At 29.8% G+C, this 9,532-nt stretch overlaps 1 long non-coding RNA gene across 1 annotated transcript in view; it reads right to left on the minus strand.

Annotated features, from left to right (window-relative positions):
* Positions 1–1,940: 1,940 nt before the first annotated feature.
* Positions 1,941–9,532, minus strand: part of LOC112906833 — a 10,416-nt gene continuing 2,824 nt past the window's right edge. Inside the window, exons 3-6 of the long non-coding RNA XR_003232623.1 lie at positions 5,351–5,447; positions 3,944–4,040; positions 2,729–2,821; positions 1,941–2,391 (exon numbers count right to left, since the gene is read on the minus strand). This is a non-coding gene — a long non-coding RNA (uncharacterized LOC112906833). The remainder of the gene's footprint in view (positions 2,392–2,728; positions 2,822–3,943; positions 4,041–5,350; positions 5,448–9,532) is intronic.

The following is a 9,532-nucleotide window of genomic DNA, read 5'->3' on the forward strand; positions in this document are numbered from 1 at the left end:
GCTTTATATATTATAATTATCATTTTATTCATTTTTTTATGTTCTCTTATGATGCATACCTAATAATGATTTTGTCATTACAATAACTATTTTTTCTTTTTCAAAATCACACTTATTGAAGTAATTGGCTTTCTCCTAAAGTATTTTATATTCATTTACCAACTTGCATCTTCATTCTTTATTTTACATATTCAACACTAATTGTTTTTGCTGTTCAATTCATGTTAAAGCATTTTATTCATTTCTTATTAAGTTTTCGTCAAAATTACATTTCCAATTCCAACTGTAAGTATACGTATGCAAATATAGTACCTCAAGTAAGAAATTAATAAATTCACTTTCAGAAATGTAATATAATAGTAAAAAGTTAATTTACTATGGTGACAATTGTATTATGAAATGTACTTACCTGTGTGTATTTAAGTAATTTAACAATATTTATTGAAATATACTTACCTGTATCTATATAAGTAATTTAACAATAATTCTTGAAATGTAAAAACCAATATTTAAGGAATTTGAGATGTATTTATAACATATTTATTATTTTGTTAACAAAATTATTTACTTAGGTATCTTAGGGTATACATGAGTATATGTGTTTAAATATTTAGGCATCCTATATTTGTAAATTTACGTAGATGGTATTGTTTTTGTAACCATAATAATCAGCTGGGGAATAGGGGATTTATTGTGGGGAGAGAACGAGAGCGAAAATGTTTTTCTTGTGATAGAGGGTCTAAGAATGTGAATATGAGGACGAGGGTGAATACGAAAGAGAAAGAGAAAGAGAGAGAGAAATAAATCAATGCGTAGGTGAGCATGAATGAGAGAATATCAGGGTGAATGAGAGGGGTGAATATGTGAGAATACATGTAAAGATGAGTATGTCTAATGAGAAAAGTGTGTAAGAGAAAGAATACTTGTAGGAGTAAATAAGCATGAATGAGGAGCGGCAGAAAATACATGTGAAAGTGAGAACAAATGAGAGAGAAAGGGGGAAAGTGTGAGTAGGGGTGGAGTATGAAAGAGAGAAAGGAATAATGCATGGGGTTTGATATGAATGAGAGCGAATGAATACATGGCAGTGAGTGTTTGCAGTATATGAAAGATCATGTGAGGGGGAGAGACAGGATGTATGAAAGGGGATGAGTTGTATGTGAGAGTACGTAAGAATATGAATGAAGAAGTGTGTGAGAGAGCATAATTAACATCTCTCTCACACGCATTTTCGTTCATTCCTTAGTAAGAGAGTGAAAAAATGTTTGAAAGGGCTTGAATATGAATGAGAGTGTATGCGCTGGATGAGAAGAATGTATGGTAGTGAGCAGCAGTGAGGGTGTTTATAGAGTATGAAAAGCATGTACGAGAGAGAAGGAATGTATGAATAGGGTGAGTTTGAACATAAGAGTGTATATGAATGTATGTTAAGGGTATGAATGAAGAAGTGTGTAAGAGAGCATGATTTATAGCTCTCACACGCATTTTCATTCATACCTTACAGAGTGAGCGAGTGAATAAATGTATGAATGAGGGGTGAGTCTGAATGAGAGAGAGTATATTTGCGCGGTATGAATGAAGATGCGTGTGGGAGAGCGTTATTTTAGACCTCTCTCACACGCATTTTTCTTCATGCCCCGCAAAGTGTGGGAGCGTATGTGTACGAATGGGGGTGGGTATGAATGAGAGTGAGAGAGAGAATGTATATGCGGGGTATGAATGAAGATGCGTGTGAGAGAGTGGATTTAGACCTCTCTCACACGCATCTTTCTTCATGCCCCGCAGAGTGAATGGGGGTGAATGAATGAGAGAGAGAGTGTGTATGTGTGGGGTATGAATGAAAGTGCGTGTGAGAGAGTGCGATCAGGCCTCTCTCACACGCACATTCGTTCGTACCCCACCGAGGGAGGGGAGAGGGTAAACGAGGGGGGAAGGAAATAAAAGATATATATAATACGTAGTTGTTTTATTTAGACAAAAAAAAAATTTTCAGGCCTACCAGGTTTAGCGCTAAAGGTTTTTTTAATTCGAAGACCGTCCGGGACAACGCCCGACGACTGGAGCCCCGGATTCGAACTAGAAGCCCCCAGCACGCGTAGTTCGGAAGTTCCGTGGTACTAAGACCTGGAAACATTGAAATTCGAATCTCTTAGTCTCCAAAAATAAGGATCTCGAAAATTTCGAGACCCGTAGTTTTGGAGACCTTGAGATTCGAATTTCAAAGTCTCCAGGACTCGGTATCACGGAAATTCCGAAGTTCCGAGTGCTGGAGCCTTCGAAGTTCGAATCTGGAAGCTCCAGAACACTCCCGCCCGTAATCACCCGCGATGTACCCGGTCCCTCGATGGAAGAACGACGACGAGAGGCATCCAGATGATGGGGATGATGATTCTGCAACAAATATATATAATTGTATTAATGGTTAATAATAAGTTGGAAATATTTTATCAATTTCAATTAACAGTAACAATTATTTTGTTTCTTATAGTAAAGGAAAACGCGAAATTAAATCAAAATAAGCAATTGCAACAACAAGAAGAATATTTTAAAGTTTAACATGTCCAATGACTTAAAGAAATAAAAACCGAATGAAACACTGAAACAATTTGCGGCAATATTAAAAAATGTAACAAATTGGTCTTAAACTTTTAAAGTTTAACATCGAAACAAAATAATTCGTTACTATTTAAAAAATGAAAAAATATAAAACTAATTCAAGGACACTAACCCTTGTTGCATTGATCGGATCATCATTTCCATTCCCCCATTGACATTCCAACATCCTTCAGCTATTGACTCCAGGAAGGGAAACCAGAAATGGCTGCAACCAAACAAAATATTAGTTTTCATAATCCTGATAAACAATTACAAATTATGTAAACTATTGGATTTGCTACAAAAGTTTACTAAAACAAAAATGAAATACACATTTTGTTATAATAAAATTATAATATTATATAAGCAGTAACACTCCAAAAGGTATGTTCTTTGATTATTAATTATATTTATATTTTACGAACAAATGTATAACAGCTAACTAGTAGAACTACAAGTAAAAAAACAAAATTTTTTCAGTCTGAATACGGTTAAATAAACCGAAACGTTACAATAAATATATAGTTCTGTAATTATTTGACCGCCACCCTGGAAAAAACTACCTAATTTAATAGTAACGGTCAAGAATCCAACATGTTTTACGAAAAAAAAAAAATAGATTACAGGATGACTAATGGAATGTAGATTATTAGAAAGTTACCTTCTTTATTGCAAAAAGAAGTTTCCCAATTCAAAATCGTTAATTAATTTCTTTTGCTTCCTGAAAACTAATTAACTATTAATTAGTAATACCTGTTCTCATCATTAGCATAAAGTGAGTCTTGCATTCATGTTAGGGTTTATTATGTAATTTATTAATATTTTAACATTAAATTTATATTTCATTAGTTAGTTTCAAGGAAGCATAAGACCTGCAAATTAAATAAATGTTTTTTTATCCGTTAGTTGTTATTTTTTGCTTACTATAAAAATAACAAATGTGATGTAATAACATCCATACTTAAGAAATGGTGAAGGTGCAAGGTATCAGTAAGAAGTACCTAATTAAAAGAGGAATAGCAAATTGATGTGGTAGGCACTAAGTCCTTCAGCTAATTTATTTGAAACAGAGAATGTTTGAAATTAAAAATTTTTTATTTCTGCAACACACACATTACCAATAAGAAAAAAAGAGACAAAAAAGACAAATGGGCATGTTTGGTATTAATAAACATATTAACCTTGCAATTTCGTATGTTGCTGTAAAGGTAAATATTCTAAAAGAGGATTAAACCATTAAGGGAAATTTTTCAAAAAGTACGTAATAAATTATGTTCTTAGAAAATGATCCCAGATTTTTATAAACACTGTAAATGAGATATAATAGAAATAGTTAAAAGACACTAACCTGTATGACTTTGATCGGATCATTGTTTCCATCCCCGCACTGACATTCCAATGAACTTCCTTCAACTTCTCACTCCAGGAAGGAAAACCAGAAATGACTGTAACCAAACAAAATATTACTTTTCATAATCCTGATAAACAATTACAAATTTTACATGTATTTGGATTTGCTAGAAAAGTTTACCAAAAGGAAAATTGTTTGTGTGACTGGCAAAACGCTTAATTTTCTTAAATTAATACTAAACATTATCGACGATTAAATATTAAACCTTCCCATTTTTTAATACAAAACTGTAGCATCTACTGGACCTCGTTATACATACATATATGTAGTAATATAATCTTTCAGAATGGCTTTGTTTAACAATAGTAAAAGGTTAATAATCAGTTAGGCATTCCACAGCTATTAAATCTTCTCGAAATAATATTCTATTAAAAAAAAAAAAAACTACAGGATAACTAATGGAATGTAAATTATTAGAAAGTTATCTTTTTTATTGCAATTCAAAATCATTCTAAAATGTTAAATAATTTCTTTTATTCCTCAAACTAGTTAACTATTAATACCTATTATTGTTATTAGTGTAAAGTGAAGGTACAAAACTTGCATTCATGTTGGGGTTTAGTACGTAATTAATTAATATTTTAACTTTAATTTTGAATTTTATTAGTTAATTTTAATTAAGCATAGGACCTGCAAGTTAAATAAATATTTTAACCCTTTAGTTGTTGTTTTTTTATTATTATAAACACTAGCTAAGTAGTAAATGTTATACAATAACATAGTACAAAAGTAAGAAATGGCGAAGGTGCTGGATATCATTCAGTATGAAGTACCTAATGATAAGAGAAACAGCACAATGTACTAGACAATGAACCTTACAAGTACCTAATTTATTGTAAAAAAAAATATTTGAACGTAAACGTTAATATTTCTGAAAGCCAAGATAGAGCAGCTAAAAGTGTAAAGAAACTATAGGTGTACAAGCAAAATATGCACTAGATGAACTGACAAAAAGAAATAGAAATTTATTTAAAACAGAGAATGTTTAAAGTTAAAACTTAATTACCGAAAAAAAAAGCAGGTAATACTGAACAGAAACTATATTATAAAGTGAGTACTTTTGAACGTTAGTATATGGGCAAAACATGCAACACATAAATTACCAATAAGAAATAGAGACTAAAAAGTTAAATGGGCATGTTTGGTATCAATAAACCTATTTTTTAGTAAGTAAAAATTTTAACAATTTTGTTGGCAGTAAAGGTAAATATTCCAAAAGAGGATTAAACTGTTAAGGGAAATTCTTCAAAAAGTACAAGTTAAATAGTGTTGGTAAAAAATGATCCCAGATTTTTATAAAACACTGTAAATGGAATATAATAAAAATAATTAAAAGACACTAACCTGTATGATTTTGATCGAATTATCGTTTTCATTCTCGCACTGACATTCCAAAGAACTTCCTTTATCTTCTCACTCCAGGAAGGAAAACCAGAAATGGCTACAACAGAACAAAATATTACTTTTCATAATCCTCATAAACAATTACAAATTTTATATNATGGCTTTGCATTTTTTTTATTGTAATTTCTTTTGATAACGCTTCAAACATTTGCTGTTATTTTACCATCAACGAGCGTTGTTATACTTTCATAAAAAGGAAAATTATCCAAATAAAAGCATATCATCATAGACATAAAAAAAGTACTATACAGTTATGTATTTAAAAGAACAAAGCAGCTGTACCATCTTCGTATGATATTAGGTTGAATTTTTACCCCTAAATACATGTATTTTTTTCCTGAAAGTTTCCCATCCACACAGACTCTATAACTTAAAAAGCTACAAAAATTCGAATAACTAATTGTATACGTACGTAATAAGTGATAATTGAATTTTCACAAAAAGCAGAGGTAAATTATTGCAAACGAAATTTTGAACAGATTTATTTCAGCCAAACTGGGTATCTACATACTGGTAGAAATTACACAAATAATCGGTTTTACAACATCATATCAACTTCTTTTGTGGAGGCATCAGTACAGCTTTTATAACGTTTGATAACTTACGTTTTTTATTGCTTTTTATCTGCTGTAATATATATAATATAAGAAAAATAATATGTTGAAAATAAATAGAAAAAATTATTCCTTATTTTCCAATTCATTGTTAAAATTATATATTTATTATTTTCGAAAGTCAATAAGTGACCGTTTTTCCTTTATTTTTTTGAGAAACTGAAGAAACTATGTATTAATCCATCGCTTGATTTAATAAATAACTCAAATTATAATAGTAAATGTGGCGATTGCAAATTCGACTGGTTTAATGGAATTTTGTAATTACAGTGGTAAACTCGACCGGAAATGATTTGTTGTTCTCGAAGGACAAATTGTAAATTAGACTGGTTATTATGTTGATAGCTCATGTTTCATGAGCATTTCTTAATTTGGTTTTCTTAAAAAATGTTGCTTTGAAAAATGTTATGTATAAATTAATGAAAAAATGATGACCTTTTTTACGCAAAAAAATATCGTTGTCGTATGTTATACAATATTCTTTAATATTTTTGCGAAATATACATATAAGCAAGTAAATAAGTATAATTATTCAGCAGGTAGGTTGTTCGCAAGAGTTGCAAGAGTGGTCGATATCTCAAAAATGTGCGAAGCGCTTCTTGTAAATTAACTTTGTTTTATTAAATAAAAAACGTTTCTCATCTGAGTTTAAATTACTGATACGAGACCGCTTATGCTAATTAATTAAAATTAATTCATCCGACGCGACACGTTACATTTGCGCGGATTATCAAGTAGGTAATATCATTTATTAACACATGAGACTTTATACAAATTTAATTTAAAAAACAACGCTAAAATAATGTTTTTTGTTATTATCTTTTCGTTTCATTTTTTGTAATGTCTTATATGTTAATTAGTATTATTATTTGATAAGAAAAAATAGAATAATCGTATATACGACAGAGAAAAACGGTACGAGGCACGGAAAGTAGGCGTGCAATGGAATACTCCCACCACCGCAACGTGCCGCGCTGGATAAATTATTTTTTTTCCATTAGTATCAATAATTTCTTCATCAATTAAAATTACTTTTTTGATAGAAAATTTCATCTAAAACACGATGGTTTTACTATATTAAAGGTGGGGGCAATTGTTTAAAACTGGTTTAAATATTTTAATTGTAACAATAAGAATTTATTATAATTGAAACAGTTTTATATCATTTTTTTTAGCTTTAAAATGAAAACAGTTTCTAGTTCAAATAGAGCCGGAATTACGAATTTTTGAAAAAGCCAAAAACCATCAAATTCTCAAATTTTTGATCACTTCTCCTTCCCAAAATATCGAAATAAATCGTACACGATTCCCTTTTTTTTTAAATAAAACTCGTAAATAATAAAATTTCAGTCAAATCGAAAATGTATCAGTCAGTCCGGCTGTAAAAGAATGTCCCGTATAACAGGTTGAACAGGTACCCACAATATGTGCTGTTATTTCTATGCACAGGTATAACAAACCAATAGGTAGCGGTTGCTTAATGGCACCTAATAAACCACCCTAATCCGAGTAACATTGATTGTCTATCTTAATTTTTTATGCAGTTCCCAACAAAAATCAAAATACTTCTGTTTGTTTAACATCTAACAAAAATTGGACTTCGTACTTCTCTTAAGAACATCCTAAGTTATCATTTGCCCGAAGTGCAGGTTCTAACTCATTACTATATGGCTGCAATTTATTTAATAGGTTTTAAGGTTTTGTTTTTTTAATAAAACAAAAACGAAAAGTGATGCTTTGATTTGATACTTACTTTAACCTCTCTTCTAACTAATATGCCCTTAGAAAAATCCCTTTAATAATATTTAAAAAAATCTCATTTGTCTAGAAATGACTGATATGGAGCCATAATGAATGATTTTGCCTCTTGTAATGATCGGCCGAATTTACTACTGCCCTAGTTAATGCGAACAGACATTATATTAAACGGCGATTGTAACTTCGGCCAATGTAATGGGTTTTTGTTAATTAATTCGGCCGATTTGTGTACAAATAAGCACAGAAAATAAAAACAACATCTTAGTGCTAAACGCTATTGAAAAACATTGCGGTTGGGGTAGGTGGTCTCTTAATTAGTTAATTTACTGCTTAAAAATTAATATTCTAGATTATCTGAAAGTAACATCATATTAGTATTATATAAGTTGTTAAAGTTTGCTAGTATTTACTTAAGCCCTTTTATTTTTCTTTAATTGTTTCTTATATTGCTGATGGGTTTTAAGACAATATTTGTATGCTGAAATTTACAAAATATTTTAAAATTGAAACTAGGATTTAATTTTATTTCCTTTTGATTATTACTGAAAATATTTCCAAAGAATCCTGAAGTTATCAAAATATTGACATTTTATTAAAGTTAGTAAAGTAGTAACATTAGTAAAGTATTTTAAGAAAATGTTTTTTGGAGCTTTTCTAGAAAGACAAAAAAAGTCTCATTGTAATATTAATTTCTAAACATTAGAAACATGTACAGTTATTGCCCTTCGTATATTTAGCATTAAAAAAAAGCTTTAATAAAAAGCTTACATTATGAAAGACTATTGCTTAGTTGTCACACTCTATATTGACAAGTTTAAAAGCTACTCAAATAGTTTTTTTTTTAATATTATGTTATTTTGATTGCAATTGTTTCTTTTTTATTTTGCAGAATAACGAAGAATGTGATGACTGATGAGTTATTCTCTATGAAGCACTCTACATAAAAGTAAGTGGTAAATTTAATTTTAATTAGGCTGTAATAAAGCAGAGAATATAAAAGTATGGCAGTTAGTATTTTGCTTTAGAAGCAATGTTTTACTAGTTTTTCAATAGGGATTTTAGAACCTTCCTCTTAATTTGCAATTTTTTTATTATAATTTCTTTTGATAACGCTTCAAACATTTGCTGTTATTTTACCATCAACGAGCGTTGTTATACTTTCATAAAAAGGAAAATTATCCAAATAAAAGCATATCATCATAGACATAAAAAAAGTACTATACAGTTATGTATTTAAAAGAACAAAGCAGCTGTACCATCTTCGTATGATATTAGGTTGAATTTTTACCCCTAAATACATGTATTTTTTTCCTGAAAGTTTCCCATCCACACAGACTCTATAACTTAAAAAGCTACAAAAATTCGAATAACTAATTGTATACGTACGTAATAAGTGATAATTGAATTTTCACAAAAAGCAGAGGTAAATTATTGCAAACGAAATTTTGAACAGATTTATTTCAGCCAAACTGGGTATCTACATACTGGTAGAAATTACACAAATAATCGGTTTTACAACATCATATCAACTTCTTTTGTGGAGGCATCAGTACAGCTTTTATAACGTTTGATAACTTACGTTTTTTATTGCTTTTTATCTGCTGTAATATATATAATATAAGAAAAATAATATGTTGAAAATAAATAGAAAAAATTATTCCTTATTTTCCAATTCATTGTTAAAATTATATATTTATTATTTTCGAAAGTCAATAAGTGACCGTTTTTCCTTTATTTTTTTGAGAAACTG

This window comes from Agrilus planipennis, unplaced genomic scaffold, assembly GCF_000699045.2.
Source record: "Agrilus planipennis isolate EAB-ADULT unplaced genomic scaffold, Apla_2.0 scaffold161, whole genome shotgun sequence".
NCBI lineage: Eukaryota > Metazoa > Arthropoda > Insecta > Coleoptera > Buprestidae > Agrilus > Agrilus planipennis.